This window comes from Pleurodeles waltl, chromosome 9 (genome assembly GCF_031143425.1).
Source record: "Pleurodeles waltl isolate 20211129_DDA chromosome 9, aPleWal1.hap1.20221129, whole genome shotgun sequence".
Classification (NCBI taxonomy): Eukaryota; Metazoa; Chordata; class Amphibia; order Caudata; family Salamandridae; genus Pleurodeles; species Pleurodeles waltl.
The window spans coordinates 580013521-580035461 of NC_090448.1; positions in this window are offsets into that span (position 1 = coordinate 580013521).

Sequence of the window (21941 nt, forward strand, 5' to 3'; positions counted from 1 at the left end):
TATAAATATTATATTCTGTGTGCCGGGGAGGGTGTAGATGTCTGGAGGGTTTTGAGGCGCGACCTGCTGATCGACCCAGATGGACAGGCCTTAAAGTCACATGTCCTGCAACTAAACATAAGTTCTTCTAGGGCCCACACATGTAAGCAAAAGAGCAGTGAGTGTGTGAAGTTAAGGGAAAGAGCAAACTAACCTGCAAGAGCTAGAAGGGGCAGGTGTCTAGCCCCTGGCGCCATCCAGGCATGGATGAGCATAGTCAGGCTTGCCTTTGGCACACCAGTGGCACGTCTGTTGCACATCCACGCCCAAGTCTTCATTAAGTAACCAGGGAGCTCTAACAGGTTTCTCCTTGACCATCTTCTGGTTGGTTTCCTCTGAGCCAATCGGTCTGAGACAACTAGCAGGCAGAGTAAGGCCTAGGAGGACCTAAGTAAACTGCACAAGAGTTTTCAAAAAGGTATTCTTAAAAAATAAATATTTAAAAACATATTTTTAAAATTTGCATGAGCCCAAATTCACTTTAGCAACAGCAGAAAAGAGCCCAGGCAAGCAGCATCGACATTAAGGAGGCCGTTATTGGCCCTAGAGGTAGCTGATGTAGTATGCCCCATTGGGCGGAAGCCCTTATCAGTAAGTTTGGTTTGACCGCTGAGAAGTAGCCCCTGAAGTTCAGAGATCGCCGAAAGCAGTCACACCATTCATAGGTGGATTTTGTCGATTCCTCTAGCAAGGCACTGTATGACTGGGTAAAGGGCAGTGCAGTAAACAATTATGATGGGCTGTACAATGTAGATATGAAGGACCACATTTTAAGTAATTATTTTACAGAGCTGTGCCAGCACCTAATTGACATCACAATCACTGTGCCCGGAGCTTGGATAGAACGCTGACCTCTAGATCAGCACCAGAGTGTCAAAGAAGGTACCTTGGAGTGACCAAAGGAAAGGTGGTTAAATTTCCCCTCCACAGAGGGAATGGGAAGGCCAGGATAATACAGAGAGGTGCCAAAAAGGCCCCAAAAGATATTTGAGTGGAAGGATTCCCAGACCTCTTCGGAGCACATGAGGGAAGGTTTTGATGGGCTGCAGCCCAGGGTGCCATTTCACCCACCCTGGTGTTATGGCTGTCTCCAGTTGAGGGACAAGAAGTGGGACTTTGTGTGTCTCAGGAATCTCTGTCACATTTGGGCTCTCCACAGGAGTGACTAATGAAACTCTTGGGGGGAGGTTATTCACTGGCGGCGAGGGTACAGCATGCCCTAATATTCCTTATGTGGGAGGTGGATCCAAAAAGTAATCTGGTGATCTGTGAGTGGGATATGCATCACTTCTGGAAATTCACAGTGAATGGGATCCTTGGCACTGCTCTGCAGGATACCTGTTACAGTTACAGTCAGACCATGCTGGTGGCAAGGAGGGTTTCCCAGAACAGTGTTTGCCCAGGCAGGTCTGTAGGGCAACCCAGGCCTATGGACAGAAGTATGTCTGCCCTATCGCCATGGTTTTCTTATAATTGGAGGCAGTACTTGCCCAGAGGAGGGCCATTGTCAGTCCTCATATGCCCACTGACTGCATCTTTGACAATGTGCTCCCACCGACGAGAAAGAAGCCAGGACCGAAAGCACAAATTCTTAAGGGTAGTGTCTCTAAAGGGAGTATACAGGCACCCAGACAAAGAGTAAGAGGTAGGAGGTGGATGCTATCTATAGTGGGAGGGGCAGAAGATCTGGGGTTACCTGCTCTGAGAAGAGAGCATCCCAAGACTGACCCTGGTGAGGTCAGTTTAGACCTGCAGATGCTGCCTGAGATATCCAACAGGATTCATACAAAGGCTGACTTCCATATGAAACCTCCAGAGTGTGTCACCCTTGAGGTGAACTGCAGTCTGCTGAGGAAGTCCAGGACTGACAGGCACATGTACAGTCTTGGGGTACAGACCTTGAACACAGGAGTCGGTCTCAAAGTGTTACCCCTATAAATGGTGGAAATAGGAGTGGAAGGAGGGTGTCTCGAATCTGAAGTTGTAACCCCCTCTCTGGGCTCCTTACCTGCCCCACAGCTGGAAGTGAGGCTACCCAAGGCCTGAGATCAGAGCCGTCACCTGGCAATGTATGGTCTGGTTCCTGACGTTGACAGCTGTCCGTGGCCCCTATTGGTTGTATCAATAACCTAAGAATATGCAGTTCCTATGAAACTTCATAAAGGGAGGTCCCAGAGGTGTCAACCTAATGAAGAAAAGGTCGGAGAAATCTGAATATTCAGAAGCAAGAGCACTCACCCACCCAATTGTGTGGCGTGCTTCATCATCAGGCAGCTCCTCGTTGGGCCAACGCTGCAATGCCCAATGGGCGCCTAAAGGGGCTCTTTGCATGAGATAGTTTAGATGTTATTAGCTGTGGTGAACCTAAAAAGAGTGCTAAGAGTGTAGTTCTGAAATGTGAATGGAAAGGATTAAAAATGACTAAGAGTTACAACATATTTGATTATCAATCTGGTGCCTCTTGTCATGTTTAAAAACAAAGTGGAGAAATTAAGGAAGTAATGATCCTTTGAATCTCGAGGAATATTTTATAAGAAAAGAGAAAACATGGTAAGTAGTAATGAGTGATCTAGGCAAATCGCCAGCACCGTAGTGAACCTAATCTACATCTAATTGGGTTGATAATTATATATGGATAAGTGCCCAATCCAGGAGTCAATCAACGCCTATGGTGAAATATGTACCTTCTGTGAACTAGTTAAATGAAAACAGATCTGACCCTCTAAGAAAGTAAATCATGCCCCTTAGGTATTGCAGAAGAGCCTCGCTATGTGAGGCGTACAAGCTTCCAGCGCAGGCTAATACAGGCGATCTACCGCACTGTGTAATCCTTTAAGAGGGGGACACCTCTGGGGTCTCCCTTTCTGAAGTTTCATAGGAACTGCATACTGCAAGTTTATTGATTTATCTTTAGGTTTGTGCATGCTGGACTTTTGAGTTCTGGTCCCGCCTATTTTTGTTGCTGTATTAGTTGTAGCCTTTTGGGACTGGATCAGGGACAGAAGTCTGATCTAGGGGGCAGAATGTGCAACATTACCTTGTTGACGATATTTGTACTGTCTGCATACCTGTGAACAAGCTAGGATTAGTCACCTCACAGGTGGGGTCTTCAGGTGAAGAGAAGGGTTCCCCATGGACAGGGTTAGTGGGTAGAGAACATGTGTACAAAGGGGCCTAGGTGGGTTAACAGGGGCATAGAACAGACAAGTGTCACTGCAGAGGCAGTGAATTGTTCACGTTCTATTGCCGGAGCAAGAAAGCCCATCAAGGGACTGATTAGTCAACCCTAGCTCTTGACTACGGCAGCTTGTGTAGGAAATCCACCTTTTCTGCAAGGTCTCACTGGATTTTTCACCTTAGGCTGGACGCTATATTATTGCTGGCATGAAAACATTGTGTGGGAAATAGAGATAACCCCCTCAGACCAAGAGAATAGAGTTTAAGCAACCGAACAACACAAGAAATTCCCCTTGCTGAATCACTTAAAAAATATATACACTTGCATCAACCACACCAGTCAAATTAGTTTGAAACCATAGGAATTTTGAAAACACACATAGATCATTTAAATTAAATATATATTCATTCAAAAGTCATGCATTAAAATAAATAATTACATAGCACAATCAATGTACCAAATTTACAACAAAAACATACAAGGCAAATATGCAAAATAACGTATAACCTACATTTACTTCCAGGATGGTTGGTGTTGTCGATTGAGGAAGGCCCATAACCTATTATCCATGGAGTCTATCAAGGTGTCAAATATATAGGTGCTTAATGATGAAACACCAGATCATTGCTCCATAAACAATTCTTTCAACTTTAGCTTGCGTCTCTGCGCCTGTGGTTTGGGGTAAGATTATGACATGTCACCTGTGTTGAGTAATTTGCATGCAAAGGCTAAGTTAAACATTCACATATAAAATGCTTATGAGTTACTAGCATTTCACAGTTTCTGAGTATTCATGAGAAAAAACTAAGCGCGGTATACATTCAAATACAAAATGCTTAGGAGTTACAAAAGCATGACGGTTTCAGAGTACTCCCAAGACAAAGCTAAGCAAGGTGTGCACTTGCATGCAAAATGCTCACAAATTACCAGATGAGGACCAGAATATGAACCTATACATCCCTCCGAGGGTCTTCCACAGCATGAATGACCAATAACAGTATACAGGTGTAATAGGCTGCCAATGACCTGCCCATTAACTATTATTGGTTAATGGGCGGGTCATTGGCAGCCTATTACACCTGTATACTGTTATTGGTCATGATGTCTGCAGACACAAAATCATGTTGCTAAACTTTGTATAACTATGTTGCCAACCCATCGATAATACAGGTCACACCTGCCCTAAGGTGGCACAGGAGAGTGGGGGGCTAAGGAGGCAGAAGGAAATCTAGACCCAGGGGGACAAAATAAAAGATCTTCCACAAACTGACTGTAGTGTGTGCCAGTCCCAGGTTATACTGAGAACTTGTTATCTGCTGCTAGCATGATGTGGTGAAATCAGAGCAAGCCCCCGGCATAACAATGATGCCTAAGGAGGACAGAAGGTAGCAGAGAAAAGATAAGGGCTGACTGCTCTGCCCCCAGACCCTCTTCAGGGTCTGGAGTGAGAGGGATAATAACAGAGAATACAGAGAGTAGGAGCAATGAAGCCCCATCTTGGGGGAAGCCTTAAGCTTGGCAGCCTTACTGGATCTTTGGGGTACCATCTCTAATAGCAAACTTTGAAGAGTGATATCCATAGACACCACAGTCAATGCCATAGACAAGTCATTGTACAAAACTGTAAAGATGCAAGGAATGGACAAGAGAATTGTGGGCTGGAGTCCTTAGATTCTTCAATCTATTAATTCAAGACTACTGCATCTCCCAAGTTCTCTAAGCCTCCAAATTCTGCAAGTCTTCAAGTCTCCAGGTTTTGCCTTGAATATGGTCAGAATGCTCTGCAGGCAGCAAATGTCTATCTCCTGGGTGTATTTATCATCACAAAAATACAAAAATATTGAGGGGGGGGCAAACCCAACACACGTCTTCCCAGAGCTTCAAAGACAAACACAAGTGTGGTGGCTTCTACAGGATATTATCCCTTTATATTTTTATTTTCACTGGCTTTCCTGACCAAAGAGTTAATTTTCTAAGGAGTGAGAATTACCAGAGACCAATCCTCTTGGAAAAGAAAGCCTCATACACATTATGGGGGTCATTCTGACCCTGGCGGTAATTACCGCCATGGCGGAGGTCGGCGGTAGCACCGCCAACAGGCTGGCGGTGCACCGCTGGGCATTCTGACCGCGGCGGTTCAGCCGCGGCCAGAAACGGAAAGTCGGCGGTGTACCGCCGACTTCCCGCTGCCCTTGAGAATCCTCCATGGCGGCGGAGCGCGCTCCGCCGCCATGGGGATTCTGACACCCCCTACCGCCATCCGGTTCCTGGCAGTTCTCCCGCCAGGAACAGGATGGCGGTAGGGGGTGCCGCGGGGCCCCTGGGGGCCCCTGCAGTGCCCATGCCAATGGCATGGGCACTGCAGGGGCCCCCGTAAGAGGGCCCCACAACGAATTTCAGTGTCTGCTTTGCAGGCACTGAAATTTGCGACGGGTGCAACTGCACCCGTCGCACCTTCCCACTCCGCCGGCTCCATTCTGAGCCGGCGTCCTCGTGGGAAGGGTGTTTCCCGCTGGGCTGGCGGGCGGACTTTCGGCGGTCGCCCGCCGGCCCAGTGGGAAAGCCAGAATGACCGCCGCGGTCTTTCGGCGGGAACCGCTTGGCGGGCGGCGACCGCCGTCCGCCGCGGTCAGAATCACCCCCTATGTGTCATGCTTCATCATAGGCAACCTCTCCCCACCCTAGTAGGCTCTTACCACTACAGTGAACTTGACCTCCGGAGGCAAAGGGGGTTCTTAAATAAGGTACTACTGGACAACAAGGTATCCAGATAAAACTAAAAATACTTAGAGGTACCCAGGTTATTACCTTTATTGACGGGAGCCTCTGGTATATAAAAAAACGAAAACCTAGATGGACTATGAGTTTAATATCTCAATCCATCCTATTATGCCAACCTGTTTCTGCCCTTAACTGTTGTCTATGCCAATCACGGGCATTCATCAGGGCCAAGGATCCCTAACAGACTTGCCTAATCACCATTACAATATCCTCAAAATGAGAACAAGGTGAATCCTACCTTGTTACTTCAGTTGTACCCTAACTCAGGGGATATCATAAAACCCAGAGCAGGCGGAGATGATCTCCTCATTCATCAAGAGGCCCATCATGCTTTTTCACCTAGGACACGCATGAGTCCAGCCGCTGGTGTAGTTTTACGACCCAGTAGGAATCACAATTATGAAACAAAATGTTTCATATTTAATGTATAGAAATTTCCAAATGGCGATTTGGATTAAATCACTATTTCAAAATCGCTATTCCTTCTCTTTGTACATCTGGTGAATATATCTTGAAATTCCTTATTATAGCCAAGCCATGCAGTAAAGTTGTCAAAAACTGCAGTGTATAAAAAAGATTAGATTGCTAAGGGGCCTGGAGGCAACTCTATATCACCATTTCATGCTAAAGATGTTTTGAAGGGCATTAGCATGCCTATAGGCAACCTGAGGCAGGTGTGTCTATTCTGGAGGTGAGGCGAGGCGAAAGGACTGGAAACTGGTGTCACACACCTGATTTTAAAATTATTCTGTAGGTGGAGTTTGATTTTGATCGTTGTTCCACATGACAATGTATATTCTTGGAGCAATGTTGGTGTTTTGCATTTTCCCTTTGCTCCCTTCCCTCCCTCATTTCCCTGGCTGCCCAGGCAAGGAATTATGTAAAGAGCATATAAGGTTAGACTAGCGAGTGTTGGGTATGACTTCTTAATGATGTTTCTGGATAGTACTTGTGCTGTCCTTGAGACTACTGTGCTTTTTTGACTGTAAGTTTGACTTCAATATATACATTATTCAATCAATTATAAAAACAGAAATTGCCCCATAAAACTTCAGTGGGGTTTGATTATAGTCCAAAACCTGAACTTTGACAGTCGGACTTCCTAGGCATAACTTATGACCTCCTACATGAAGTAACAGATGACACAGCAAATGACATCATCAATAAAACCATTAGTGAGATCACATAAGTATATCACTATTATCATAAGTGGTGTCATCACTTTAGTAATTGCAGGTCTTACGATCTAAGGGCAAGAACTCTCTAAAAGGTAAGCCCCTCCACCAGAGGCTGCTGGTAACAACTAAAGTACAAGCCCAGTTTGCTCCAGAGAAGAGGTGTCGAGCTCAGAATATTTTCCAAGCTCAGGTCTAGCACCTCGAAACATAATAGGCACAGTCTTTGGCTGCATCCATCGGTGGCACCCAGCGTCCACTCGCCACTTCTGAAGGTCATGCAGCCCAATCATGTTTTTAGTGCTCTAATATGCAATGATGTGTGGAGACAAGTGCGGTGTCTCTGGGCTCAGTAACAGAGAAGTGATAGAGAAGGAATGAGTTGTTCCATCAGACACAGTTCCAGCAGCCCTTGTGTAAGGCCAAAAGTGGGGAATGCACGATGTCCTTGCTCATAATGAGCAAAGAAAGAAGGGGTTGTTGGGTGGGGGCTACCAGGTAAAGTTGGTTCGGCTCCAAACTACAGGGAAAGGCTAACGTCTGACACAAAGCTGACTCTGGTCCATGCTACTGGCCCTTCCTGCATGCCAATCTGTGAGCGTATCTTTTATTGTGTTAGCTCTTTTGACGCTGCTGTACCATAATCCAGAAAAAGACCCGTATTGGACGCAGGTTATATCAAGGAAAATCAGTGTAGTGCAATTTCGTGTGGACATTGTTCTTGATCAAAGAGTGCAAAAGCAGTAATTGTATCGATCAGAATTTTTTTGTTTTGCATTGGTTATTGGAGGTATTAGTTTTGGTCTTCTACCTGAATATCGAGGGTTTAATATTGACATGCCAGATGCTGTAGCTAAAATGTCTACCATCACTCTTATCATGAAGGTAAGTTTATACAGGTAAGTACAGACTTTAAATACTTAACTCCTCATTTACTTATTACCATGTTGATATATATATATATATATATATATATATATATATATATATATATATATATATATATATATATATATATATATGTATATATATATATATATATATATATATAGGAGCTAAGAAAAGAAAACCCTTACTTACCTATGGACTCTTACTTTGTCAAAACAATGGTAGTCAATAATTTGCCAGACTGATATTTTGTCCTCGATATTCTGACATGCAACCCTACTTAACTATGTAAAGTGAATGTAAGTGCATTCATGTCTTCTGGTAAGACATTTAGAAAAACTATGTATCCAATCTTAGAAGACCTGTCTTTGCTTGTAAAAGTCTAGTGTTCAACGTTTGGGTAAAAAATATGTGAAAGTCAATATTTTGCCAGACATCATTTGAACCGACATAACTGTGCGAAACACACTACGTGCAAATGATTTTTGCACTGGCCGCTCTTTAAGAATGTATTTTGTCAGTAAAAATTGCACTACACTAGTTTAGTGGTATGTTGTTAAAACCACTAAAGTGAGTTTGGCTAGGTAGTCTGCCTAGATGGAAGACGATTGTCGTGCAGGAGGTTCTCAAGTTAAGATGTTTTTGTTTAAAGATCTGTCACAACACTTTGAAAACATTGTCCTTGGCAAAGGATACGGCTTCTGAGAACACACTGCTGCATCCTAAGGACTGCAACCAAAGGTGAGGTTTCCAAAGCCTTGCTGGGTTTCCGGTAGTAGCCACTGTCACCCAGACGACCGCCAACCACAAAAGAGTACTTCAGGCAACTTCTGGAAGAACAATGATATTTTTCATGAACGTAGGGCAAACTTTTCCAGTCAGACCTGAAGTCATAACTGATCCGCTTCCAAGCACCTGGGGGATATATTTAATACGCGAAAACATTCCTTTTTTATGACTTTTTCCTTGTCCCATTGTGACCCGCAAGTCTTTTTATGGGAGAAGGTGAGGAGAGCAAGGATGTGAAATCACCTGAATTGTATTTTTGAGGTAACAAATGTTAGGGGGGTTCGGGAGTCAACCTCCTAGGAGAAGGTTACAAAAAATGTTGGCATAAGGACAGTGCTTACTTTAAATAAATAAATAAGTGCAGCAGCAACAGGTTGTTTTCGGAACCAGCAGCTGACACTGCCAAAGACCACCGGCACTGTCCACTGCTGGCTGGGGTAAATGTTTTGAGCAATGAACGTCTCCACTGCAGGTGGCTTCTGTAATGAGCCCTTTTTAGCTATTTGGGGTAGTTCGCACTTAGGCCTTCATAACCTTTTGTCCACATAAGCTATCCATGCTAAATTTGAGTCCTTTTTATCCAACATCCTAGGGATTCTAAAGGTTCCCAGAGTGTGTGGGTTCCCCTGGAGGAGACTAAGAAATTAGCCAAAATACAGCAAAAATTTCGTTTTAAAAAAAAAAAAAAGGGGGGAAAAGGGCTGCAGGATAAGGCTTGTGTTTTTTCCCCCTAAAACGGCATCAACAAAGGGTTTGCGGTGCTAAAATCACTATCTTCCCAGCTTTCAGGAACAGACAGACTTGAATCAGAAAACCACATTTTTCAACACAATTTTGGCATTTTACTGGACATACCACATTTTCACTATTTTTTGTCCTTTCAGCCTCCTTCCAGTTAGTGAGAGGAATGGGTGTGAAACCAATGCTGGATCCCAGAAAGCTAAGCATTTCTGAAAAGTAGGCAAAATTCTGATTTCAGCAAGGGGTCATTTGTGTAGATCCTACAAGGTTTTCTAACAGAAAATAACAGCTGAAATAAAAAAATATTGAAATTGAGGTGAAACAAAACAGCTATTTTTCTCCTTGTTTTACTCTGTAACTTTTTCCTGCGATGTCAGATTTTTTAAAGCAATGTACCGTTACTTCTGCTGGACTCCTCTGGTTGCGGGCATATATAGGGCTTGTAGGTTTATAAAGATCCCTAGGTACCCAGAGCCAATAAATGAGCTGCACCTTGCAATGGGTTTTCATTCTATACCGGGTATACAGCAATTCATTTGCCGAAATATAAAGAGTGAAAAATAGGTGTCAAGAAAACCTTTGTATTTCCAAAATGGGCACGAGATAAGGTGCTCAGAAGCAGTGGTTATTTGCACATCTCTGAATTCCGGGGTGCCCATTTTAGCATGTAAATTACAGGGCATTTCTCAAACAGACGTCTTTTTTACACACTGGCTTACATTTGGAAGGAAGAAATGTAGAGAAAGACAAGGGGCAATAACACTTGTTCTGCTATTCTGTGTTCCCCCAAGTCTTCCGATAAAAATGGTACCCCACTTGCGTGGGCAGGCCTAATACCCGTGACAGGAAATGCAACATGGACACATCACGTTTACATTGAAAACTGACGTGTTTTTTGGAAAGTGTCTAGCTGTGGATTTTGGCCTCTAGCTCAGCCAGCACCTATGGAAACCTACCAAACCTATGCATTTTTGAAAACTAGACACCTAGAGGAATCCAAGATGGAGTGACTTGTGGGGCTCTCATCAGGTTCTGTTACCCAGAATCCTTTGTAAACCTCAATATTTGGCAAAAAAACACTTTTTCCTCACATTTTGGTGACAGAAAGTTCTGGAATCTGAGAGGAGCCATACATTTCCTTCCACCCAATGTTCTCCTAAGTCTCCCGATATAAATAGTACCTCACTTGTGTGGGTAGGCCTAGTGCCCACGACAGGAAATGCCCCAAAACACAACATGGACACATCACATTTTCACAAAGAAAACAGAGCTGTTTTTTGCAAAGTGCCTAGCTGTGGATTTTGGCCTCTAGCTCAGCCTTCACCTAGGGAAACCTACCAAACCTGTGCATTTTTGAAAACTAGACACCTAGCAGAATCCAAGATGGGGTGACTTGTGGGGCTCTCACCAGGTTCTATTAGCCATAATCCTTTGCAAACCTCAATCTTTGGCAAAAAAACACTTTTTCCTCACATTACGGTGATAGAAAGTTCTGGAATCTGAGAGGAGCCACACATTTCCTTCCACCCAGCATTCCCCAAGTCTCCTGATAAAAATGCTACCTCACTTGTGTGGGTAGGCCTAGTGCCCGTGACAGGAATAGATCACACAACGGTCAATGTTGGTCCTTACATCAAGGCAACTGTTGACCCTGGGGTGATCCATTCTTGATGCAGGCACTAGGTACAGGCACTCAAGTGGGGTAGCGTTTTTATCAGGACAGGTGGGGGAACACTGGGTGGTAGGAATTATGTGGATCCCAGTATATTCCTGTAGTTTGTGCGGGTGAAATGCAAGAAAAAATAAAGTTTTTATTTAACATTTCAGCTTTGCAGGGTATTCTGCGTAAGAAAACTTTGGGTAATCCACTCAAGTCACACCTCTGTGGACTACCCCGGATGTCTAGTTTCCAGAACTTTTTGGGTTTGGTATGTTTCCCTATATGGCCGCCAAGCCAAGGACCAAAAACGCAGATACCTGCCTTACAAAACCAGTTTGTTTTGTGATAGATAATTTTGATGTCTCCACAATACAATTTAGGTGGTGGAATTTGTGGCTGAACTAAATTGGGGAGCTCCCAAGAGAGCACTCTCTCTGTGCTTGCTGCTGCATGCACCTGCCAACCCACTATTGTTCTGCTGCACAGACTGTACTTGCGAAGGGACAGCAGCACTGTCCTCGTCACCTCCCTCATAATCACTTGAAGAGGAGTTATCGAATGGGTTGCAGCCCCCAGGGAAACCACACACGTTGACAAAAGTGATCACTATATAGACAGATATATCTATATATAGTTAGATATATCTATATATAGATATATATATATATATATATATATATATATATATATATATATATAGATAGATATATATATATATATTTTAACAGCTGTATGGTTTCCTTGGGGGCCATAGTGGCCCCCAGGGAAACCATATAGCTGTTAAAAAAAATTATTGCCCCACGGGCGACCCCCTGTCCATTTCATTTTGTTTTTAATTTAATTTAATTTTTTTAATTTTTTACACTCCTGGGGGAGCGTGATAGGGCGCGATCACACCCCCCCAGGGGTAAACCTACCTTTAAAAAAACATATTTCCATGGGGGGCAGCCCATTTGCTGAGGGGGCCGAACCCCCCCAAGTGAAATCCCTGGTGTCTAGTGGGTTTTTCTGGCCCTCGATGAGGCCCAGGAAACCCGTTCAGGAAGGCCTCGTTAGAAAGGGGAGAATCTCCCCTTTCAAATGAGGCCTTCCCCAATGTTGGGAAGGCCATTTGGGGCTGTTTTCCCCACTGGAACAGGAAGCGGCCACAAGGCCACTTCCTGCTCCGGTGGAGAAAACAGATAGTTAACGTCAGCTAGCCTCGTGGCGCCCTGATTTCACAAAGGGGCGGGGGAGATACGGAAGATCTTCTGTGTCTCCTGGGGCATTTTTTAACCCCCTCCCTGGTGTTGGCCGGCGTCCACACTAAAGCGGTTAAATATCAAGTACAAAAATATTAAGACAGGTATGTATGGATGAGTAAAGATTTGTCATAGGAAACTCACTATACAATTTCCTTGATGATAAATATAGCTGCAAGCTGTGTGGAAGTGAGTGAAGAATATTAAACCTATATTCACAAATACACACTTGCCTTCACTATATTTTTGTAGTCGATATTTAGGTCACAATATTTTTTTCTTAATTTATTTTTTCCTCAATATTCTGACATACAACTGTACCCACTCTCATTAAGGAGAAAATCCAGTCCTGAAAGAATGATGGGTCAGGTGGCAACGTGCTGGACCAATCTAGCCCTGCCATATGTCCATAAAAGTACACAGAGGCATCCATTTTCAGTACCACTGCATGGGCCATCTATCTATAGGCTGTAAGCCGGTTTCCTGGATCGCCAAATTAGCCTTAATATTTCCAAACCTCTCCCCTCTGTTCATGATAGTACCAACTATAACATTTTCTCCAGCCTATCAAAATTAACAAATAGTTAAAAAATACTATGTAGACCTCTGTTCAATTTCATTGTTTGCTAAGAACACTAGCAGCCAGTGTATCCATCAAGTTACCCAGCGCTAAATCAAGCCTAAAGTAGGGAAGCAGTCTCTATTGATACACAGCTCTCAGTGATTCATTATATAGCAACATTATCCTTCAGGTTTCACAATTCTCAGTAATGTCTGGGGCACATGAACTATCCTTCAAAGTAGAAAGCACTTAGGAATGCCCAAGCCATAAATGTTGTCCCTCAGGAGACATCACTCTCATGACCAACAGAAAAACTATTCCACTGGACATATAGCTTTCGGTAACAGTTGAAGAAAAAGAACCTTCCCTAAGGTCATACATCTTTCAGCACAGACTGAGACAACCGCACTAACATGTAGTCTTATAGCCCGCTTCTGAGGGCTATACCGGTGGTTAAAGGCCCTGGCCCTGAGTTATTGGCTTGAGCCACAGGCAAGGTCCTATAAAAAGTGAGAGGGCCTTTAACAACCGGTATAGCCAGAGACGGGCTATAATACTATTAGAACATTCCACCCACAAAGGGTAGAATGTTCTAAACGAAAAAGGGGGAAACATGAAGACAAACACTGGAATGTTGGAGCTCTGGGCTTATACCATCCAACATAAGCCCAGAGCTACTCCATTGTCTTCAGTGATGGTCTCAGCATTCGAATGTTCTACTTTGCATTTGAACATTGGAATGTTGGGAGCTCCATTGCAGACAATGGAGTGCTCTGGGCTTTTACTGGCTGGTAAAAGCCGGAGCCTTAGGGTTGGGGGTGGGGTTGGGTTAGTTTTTGTGGATGGGCGAAGTCAGTAAGTTTTCTGGGCAGGGAGCAGGGTTTTAGGAGCTGGGGTCTGGTTGGGGTGGGGAGGTAGTTTTTAGGGGAGCAGGAGATTTTAGGGCTCAGAGCGAGGGGGGTTTGGGTAGTTGTTTTGGATAGGGAGGACGGGTTAGTTTTTTGGGCAGGGAGCGGGGTTTTAGGGCTCAGTGAGGGAGGGTGGGGAAATTCTAGGGACTGGGGCAGGGTTTTAGGGCTCAGGGTGAGAGGACTGGGGTCGGTAAAGTTTTTAGAAGGGGGCAGTGTTTTAGGTGTTAGGGCGGCGGAGAGGAAGGGGTAGGGGTAGTTTTGAAGGCACAGCAGGGTGGATTTTAAGGCTTAGGGCGGGGGGTCAGGGTAGATTTAAGGTTTGGGCGGGGTCAGTTTTAGGACTCAGGGTGAGGAGGGTTTAGGGTTCAGTGTAGAGGGGGAAGGGGCACTTTAAAAGGCTGGGGCAGGTGGGAATTTACCATGCATATTCCTTTCCCAAACATGCTTTTACAACAAAATTAGTTGTAAAGGCATGTGTGTTAAAGGCATGAGTGGTGAAGACACAGTCATTGTTCAGACTGCGTTGTTAAGGCTTGCGTGGTTCAGGCGTGCATGATTCCATCATTCAACCTCTCGGACCTATTGTCTTTGTTAGTGCTTGGTCGAAAAGATTACACTGGGGAGAAAACTGTACCACTATCAAATTAAATGCCATCAATCAAGGACCAGAAGGAAGAGAGAGGCTTAGCAAAAGCTGCCACATTGACTATGTGCCTGTAGAGACTATACAGAATGGGTTGACTTACTGCTCTGTCCTTCAGAAGAGCTGATCCGCTGGTGTAGCAGTGAGTGGTTGCAAACAGACCACGACCAAGAGTTGTAGCCCAGGAGCTGGATCAACAATTGAAGAACTGCATAGAACTCCACCAGGAAGCCATCCATCCCCGGGACTTTCCCGTGGGCCATACGTCACACCTCAGCTCGGATCGCCTCTTCTGTGATGCCCACCCCCAATGCATCTGCTTCTCCCATTGACAGCCTGCGCAATGGGGGGTCACCCAGCAAACCGCAAATGTTCTGCTCCCATGCCCCACCTTCACTGGCATACAGCTTGGCATAATATTTGTGAAGGACCAAGTTATCAGGTCCTAGTTCCCTTGGCCACCCCCAACTCTAGGGTTGGTGAATCCCGCATAGGGGGTTGGCCAACCATGCCAACAGAGGTCCCTTCATGTCTCTCTCAGCATGCACACAACCAATATATGCTTTGTAGTCAAAAGATCAGAGGTGCCACACCTGTTCTGCTATCTGGCCATAACCTCTCCAAATCTCAGAGAGCCTGCTCATGGATAATGATCTCACCCAAGAGAGTCCGCAGCACTCCTGCTGACTTTGATATGCATTGCCCCCAGAAGACGATCTTGAACGCCTCTCACTCAGCAAGCAGTGAAGTGGCAGCTCCTTCATTTTCGGCAAAGTAGCGCTGGATCCTCTATTTGATGATCCCATAGAATGCTGGATCCTCTAAACTGGCAGCCTTCTGATACCAACTTGGGATACATGTACCTGTGCTGCCCCACTGTAACTTTAAGAGAAGAAGAGAAGGAGGTTATGATCTGAAATAGTTCTAGTCAAGTACTGCATGTCTGTGATGGCCACAAGCATTTCGGGCAAGCATAAAAAGGTATGGAGGCGGACATGAAGTGCATGTACTGTTGAATGAAAAGAATAGTCACATTCCTGCAGGTGGCAATGCTGTCATCCACCCACTTGACCACAGTGGCACCACCAGATGGAGAATCTCCCAGCTAAGTGGAACAAGGGGGGAGTCCCTGAGCAGGGGGTGGGAGAGGTCCAGGTCAATATTGGTGACACAATTAAAGTCACCATCAATAACAAGCACTTGCGGCACTAGATGAGCCAGAATATGGGACAATGTGTCAAGAAACTGGGACTGGTCTAAAGTGGGTATATAAATAATGGCAAAAGCAATATCTTGACCTTCCAAACGGCCCATGAGGACAGAGGAGCACCCCTCCGCATCTACTTTCTCACTGGTGATCTGAAAGGGGACTCCCAGCGTCACCAAGATGAGTACCCCTCAAGCCAAGGCCAGTACATGGTGCAAACCCAATGCTTTCACCACCATTTGCACAGTGCTGCCCCCTCCTGGACATTCAGGTAAGTATCTTGCTACAGGGTTATATATGGACCCCTTTTCTTTCCAGGTATGCCTGCATGTTATAGCACTTAACCATGTAATTTAAGCTCTGTACATTCCAAGACAGAACTTTGTAGGCATTAATACTACCCCCATCTGCACAGTCCAGCAATAATCCCACCAGTCATGAGCAAGTCAGCGATGGTGTGCTCCCACACCCAGTAGAGATCTAATAAAGAACTGACATCCACTAGAACGCACTCCTACAAACAAACCAGTAGGCCATGGATCCAATTACGCCACTCCTTGTGGGGTTTCAGAAGCAAGACACAGTCCCTGTTGAAAGGAGGGAGCCCCAATAGAGCAAACCACCTCCCGGCAATCCAGGAAAAAGAAAGAGCATGCCGCTGTCCTAGGGCCCTCAAGGCAGTCAGCATGGATATTCACCACTGGATATGGAAACGAAGTGGCCGCGGCAGCCCACACAATGTTGCATCATCAGCCAAATGGTCAATGAATATCGTCCATTGTTTGAGGGATGACCTTGGGTAGGTCCCTGCTCTGGTTAGTGTCTAGCATGCAGTCAGGATCAGGCCCAGAGTCTGAGTCTCCTGCTGCACCCCCAGACATCTGTAGGTGCCACTCTGAGTCTGAAGTCCTGATCTTGACACCTGTTTCCACTGCATCCTGCCAGTCATACTGTAATTGAGCCGCCTTTGGAGATTCACCCGTCACCCTCTTGGTCCTGTGGTAAGTTCTCTGATATTGGGCCCTTTTCTGCTTCTCTGGGCTCATTTCAAGCCAGTCCTAGATCTCATGTGGATCTTAGAAGAACTTGGACCCCTGGGTAGAGGTAATCCGAAGGTGGGTGGAATACAGCATACTTGAAGTCCAAGTAGCGGTGCTTCCGCTTGGCCTCCTGAAATGAGGCCCTCTGCTTCTGGGCTGCTAAGGTAAAGTTAGGGAAAAACATTAACCTGCGTAGTCAGTACATAACTCCTCCAGTTCTCTGGTGCACTTCAGAATGTGGTCCTGATCTCTGAAGTGCAGAAGGTGCACCACAATAGGGTGAGGTGCTTCCCCAGCCGGTGGTGGGTGTCCGGCACCCTGTGTACCCTCTCCAGGGCAAAGAAGGAGGATAGGCCCTCTGGGGCCACCACGCAACAAAGCCAATCCTCAAGGAAACCTACCATGTCCGTGCTCTACAATCTTTCAGGTATCCCCATCACCCGGATATTATTCCTGCGGGCATGGCTTTCAGAGTCCTCTGCCCAGTACTCCACGACACAGACCCAATCTAGGACTTCTACCATCTGGGTCTTCAAGTCCCCTGCCAATGGGGCAACCTCCTGTAGCATAAGCTCTGTGGATGTGATGCACTAGTGCTAGTTTATAGAGGTCTGCTCTGAGCAGGCATCGGTCTGCCACCACTATGTCTATTTTGTGCTCCAGTGTTTTCTTTGTGTTGTTCTGGCCAGCAGAATAGAGTCCAGCATAGTTGAGTGGGGCTGAAAATAACCCCTTTAATACTCCACCCTCTCCCTCGGCCATGGGGGGGGGGCCCTCTGCCACTAGGACCTCCCTCCAGCAGCCCTGACGCCACATGGTTGTAGGTGTATGATATGCAAGGACAACACTTGACCCTGCATACCAGGCAATGGGGATAAGATGCAGCCGGGTTCTGGCTGTTGTCTTTAGGCACGGACACCGACTCCACCACTTCCGCTGGAAGGCCCCCAAAACTGGCTCGAGAGCAAGTAGGCAGGAGAGTTACAGAGGGAGGGAGGGCTCTATGAACCATGTCACCAAGGTGACCCCGCTCTACTCCTCCAGAGTCTCCACATAGTAGAGTTCAGGGCAGTCTCCAGGAGCCTCCCAGTGCCTGTGTCTGCTTGTGGGTTCCAAGTACCACAAGGGGGGGCACCGCATTGCTCACCCACATGTAATAGGCCTATTAGGCCATGCCTTGGCTCCTCGCCTCGATTCTCTTTCAGAGTCCCCTCGGGTATCACTTCAGGATTGGAGGGGGCCAGTCTGCTCCACTCACCTCAGGCCGCTCAGGAAGTCGCGCCTCAGGGGTCCTCACAATGCACTCCATAGTATTGCGGTTGCTCGGCCCTGCAGGCTGCGCCACAATTCTCACATCGTGGGCCTCGTGTTGCTCCACCTGGGGCCTCACAGCTGGGATGTTCTTCAGGAGTCGCTCCCTCCGCTGCACAATGGCACCCTGACAGTTCTCACCCAGCTAGCCCAAGTGATGCCACCTGCAGGTTAGAAGCTGCCAGGCCCAGAAGCCACTTTCTTGTCAGGGCCACTCGGCATGGCCAGGCTTGACCAGTAACACGGTTCAGGGAAGCCCACCACAGTTCTCACAGGTGATCAGAGGGGGTGCACAGGAGGGGGCCAAGGACCGTCAGGACCCCCTTATGCAACCTGGGCAATAGAGTACACCAGGATGCGGCTGGATGCTTGAGCCCCTCAGGGAGCTCCTGCAAGCATGTCCTACTCCATTGGCATCAGGCCTGTTCTTGCACCAACTTGGTATTTTTAAGCTTCTTTTTAGGTCTGGCTAGAGAGAGAGCTTCAGCATATCTGGCTACAGGCAGCTTCATCTGTTTGCCAGAGCTCATGTTATCACAACCCTTAAGTCACTGCTTGTTATGGCTTACCCCCTGCAGCCACTGCTTATGTACATTGTCATTAAGATATTGGACCAGCCCAGGGGAGTATTTCCTCTTCATAGTCTTCAGTTGATAAATGGGTGCATTAGGTGTAGGAGTCCACGTATTGAGCTCTTCAACTGTAATGCACACTGTACTGGGTGTTAACAATGAAGAGAGCACTGTAAAGAATGGTTTTCAGTCTCTTTGCAGTGCAGCTGTGTGAGTGCAAATCAACAGTAGGAACCACAAAGGGCAACTGAAAAGAACCAAAACTCAACAGAGATCTTTGTTTTGCTTGTGTGAAGGGGTACCTTACAAATGCAGGACAGCAAACCATACTATCTGATTTAATTCAGTAATGGACTAAGGGGGAAACAAATTAAATCATAGTATTGCAAAACAAAAAGCAAATAGCTGTTCACAATAATAATGAAAGAAAACATGTTACGCGCAAACGGTTGCTGATATGCATATATCAATCAAAGGATTTGGGGCTTTTGAATCACCTGTGTACACTTTAAGTAATTACCAGAGCAGGTGTAACTTCCTTAAATATGCAGACCCAGCACTCTGTTAAATGCAAGAGACTGTAGCTAACAGTAAAGGTAAATAGGAGCTCGTGGCACTTGTTTCAGGACCAGTTAGTCACAGATATGTTGCATATACAGGGGCATGCACAGTCATATTGCTGTGGAAGTATCAGGCTTCAGGTGCTAGGCAGGCGTGAGTCAAGTTACCTGTGCTGGGCCCATTCTTGGCTAGACTATTGGTGTTGAGCACAGCAGGCGAATGCTAAATACATAGCACACATGAGTATTGGCAGTTGAGGTGTGGGAAGTGCTTTCACCCCCAGACTATGCAGAAGTTCAGAAGGTGATTGAAGAATTAAGAGACTTTTAAATCGTGTTTTTATCTTGTTACATTTGCTGCATGTTCATAAACAGAGGTGCAGTGTCATGAAGTGTCTTCTGACAATCACTGTTTATTCATTAACAAGATTTTTCTTTACTTTTTGTTTCTTTCTCTGACTGCAAAGTGAGAGGATTTTGTAATGTGAACCATGTGAACATATCTTGATGAGGTGAATGGAGAGTAAAATAAAAAACTGTATTACACCAATAGGTTTTAGCACACAACAACATTTAACTACTTGTAAATTAACTATACAAATGTGTCAGAATATAAGCAGCAAGGAAAGCACAAATGTGGCACTTTTTGCAACTACTTTTATTTATTCGAGAACGTTTTTATTGAAGAGTTTTAGAAACAAAGCATGTAACAGAATAATGATGTGTATTGTGATTATATATAATGGTATGTCTACAAAAAACGAAGGACTAGACATGAGAATGATATAGATAAACCCTTAAAACAGAGTGAAAAGGGGACCAGTGGGAAACTAAATGTAGAGGTAAATAAATCATATGATTTTAATGATATGATTTATTGAATGCAGACAGTGCCCAAATGGGCTTCCCGGCACTAAGCCATTAGACAGGGTCCCATTTTTAATTCAACACCAAAACTGTTAAGAGGAAAACATCCATGTTTTAGCATGTTGCTGGAGTTAGATCACGGGTCCTCAAACTTTTTAAACAGGGGGCCAGTTCACTGTCCCTCAGACACTGTTGGGGGCTGGACTATAGTTTGAAAAAAATATGAACAAATTCCTATGCACACTGCACATTATTTATTTGTAGTGCACAAAAAGCAGGAGAAACAATGCAATGAAGAACGATTTTAATCAACATAAACTTATTTCAATGGGAAGTATGGGCCTGCTTTTGGCTAATGAGATGGTCACTATCCGGTTTCATATTTGTCACTGCTAGTCGTAGCAAGTGTTCATCAGTTAGTCTGGATCTGGTTTGAGATGTCAGATGTTTATTTCGGGAAAAAGTCTGTTCATAGATATAGGTGCTGCCAAAGATGGTTGCATTTTTGAGTGCATGGTTCCTGAGATTAAGATATTTCTCAGAGGGGAGAGATGCATAGAAATTAGTAAGGCCGCTTGATTTGAATGTTTCTTTCAGAGGGTCACAATTAATTCCATTTGGTAAATCAGATCAACAACTTCAATGTCAACAGAAAATGGGTTCCGGAAAAGCTGTGTGTCCTGCTCATGGAGATGAAGCTCTTTAAATCTCATTTGAAACTCCTTTTGCAACAGTTCTAGTAAATCCACACATGTTTTGTTTGGGAATGCAACTGGTGTGGTTTCCGCCAACAGGTTTTGAGTGGTGGGGAGATGGCAGAAGTTTTACTCCTTCACTTGTTTAATGAGGAGGTCTAATTTTACTTGAGATGCTTTCACATGTGAATGCATATCACAGATCAGCTTCCCCTTTCCTTGAAGTTGAATATTGAAACTGTTGAGTAGCCCTGTTATATCTGTCAAAAAGGCAGGGTACCATTTCCATTCTGCATCGTTGAGCTCTGGTATTTCTTTGTTTTTTGAAAGCATAAAATCCGAAACCTGTGGAAGTAAGACATAAAAACGTTTCAAAACTCTCCCTCGACTCAGCCAATGGACCTCTGTGTGGTACAGATTATCTCCATAGGCAACATTTAGCTCAGACAGAAATTCCTGAAACTGTCTGCGGTTTAGTGCATGAGCTCTAATCACGTTAACATAAGATACCACAATTTTCATAACAGAGTCCAACTTCAGTAATTTACAACACAGTGCTTGTTAGTGGATGAGGCAGTGTATGGCTATTGGATGTGAATGATTGTGTTTGTCCATCTCTTTCTTAATGCGTGCACCCACTCCTTTCATAGACCCCACCACGCTCGGAGCACCATCAGTTGTCACACTGGCTAGTTTAGCCCAGTCCAGCTCCAATCCATTCACAGTTTGGCAAACGTTTTCATAGATATCCTCTTCTGTTGTTGTTCCTTTGATGCTTTTCAGTGCAGCAAGCTCCTCTGTGACTCTGAAATAATCATTTGTCCCATGAATGAAAATTAGAAGTTGTGTAGAATCACGAATATCATTGCTTTCGTCGAGTGCCAATGAAAAATAGCAAAGTTTTTGTGAGGAGTTTTGCAAATGCAGATGCACATTTTCCCCCCATTTCTTCAATCCATCGTGTAATTGTAGGTCCTGAAAGACTCACTGTACTAAATAAATCAGCCTTCTCTGGACATATCTCTTTGGCAACAGAAAGAAGGCATTCTTTAACAGAATCTCCCTCTATGAATGGTCTGCC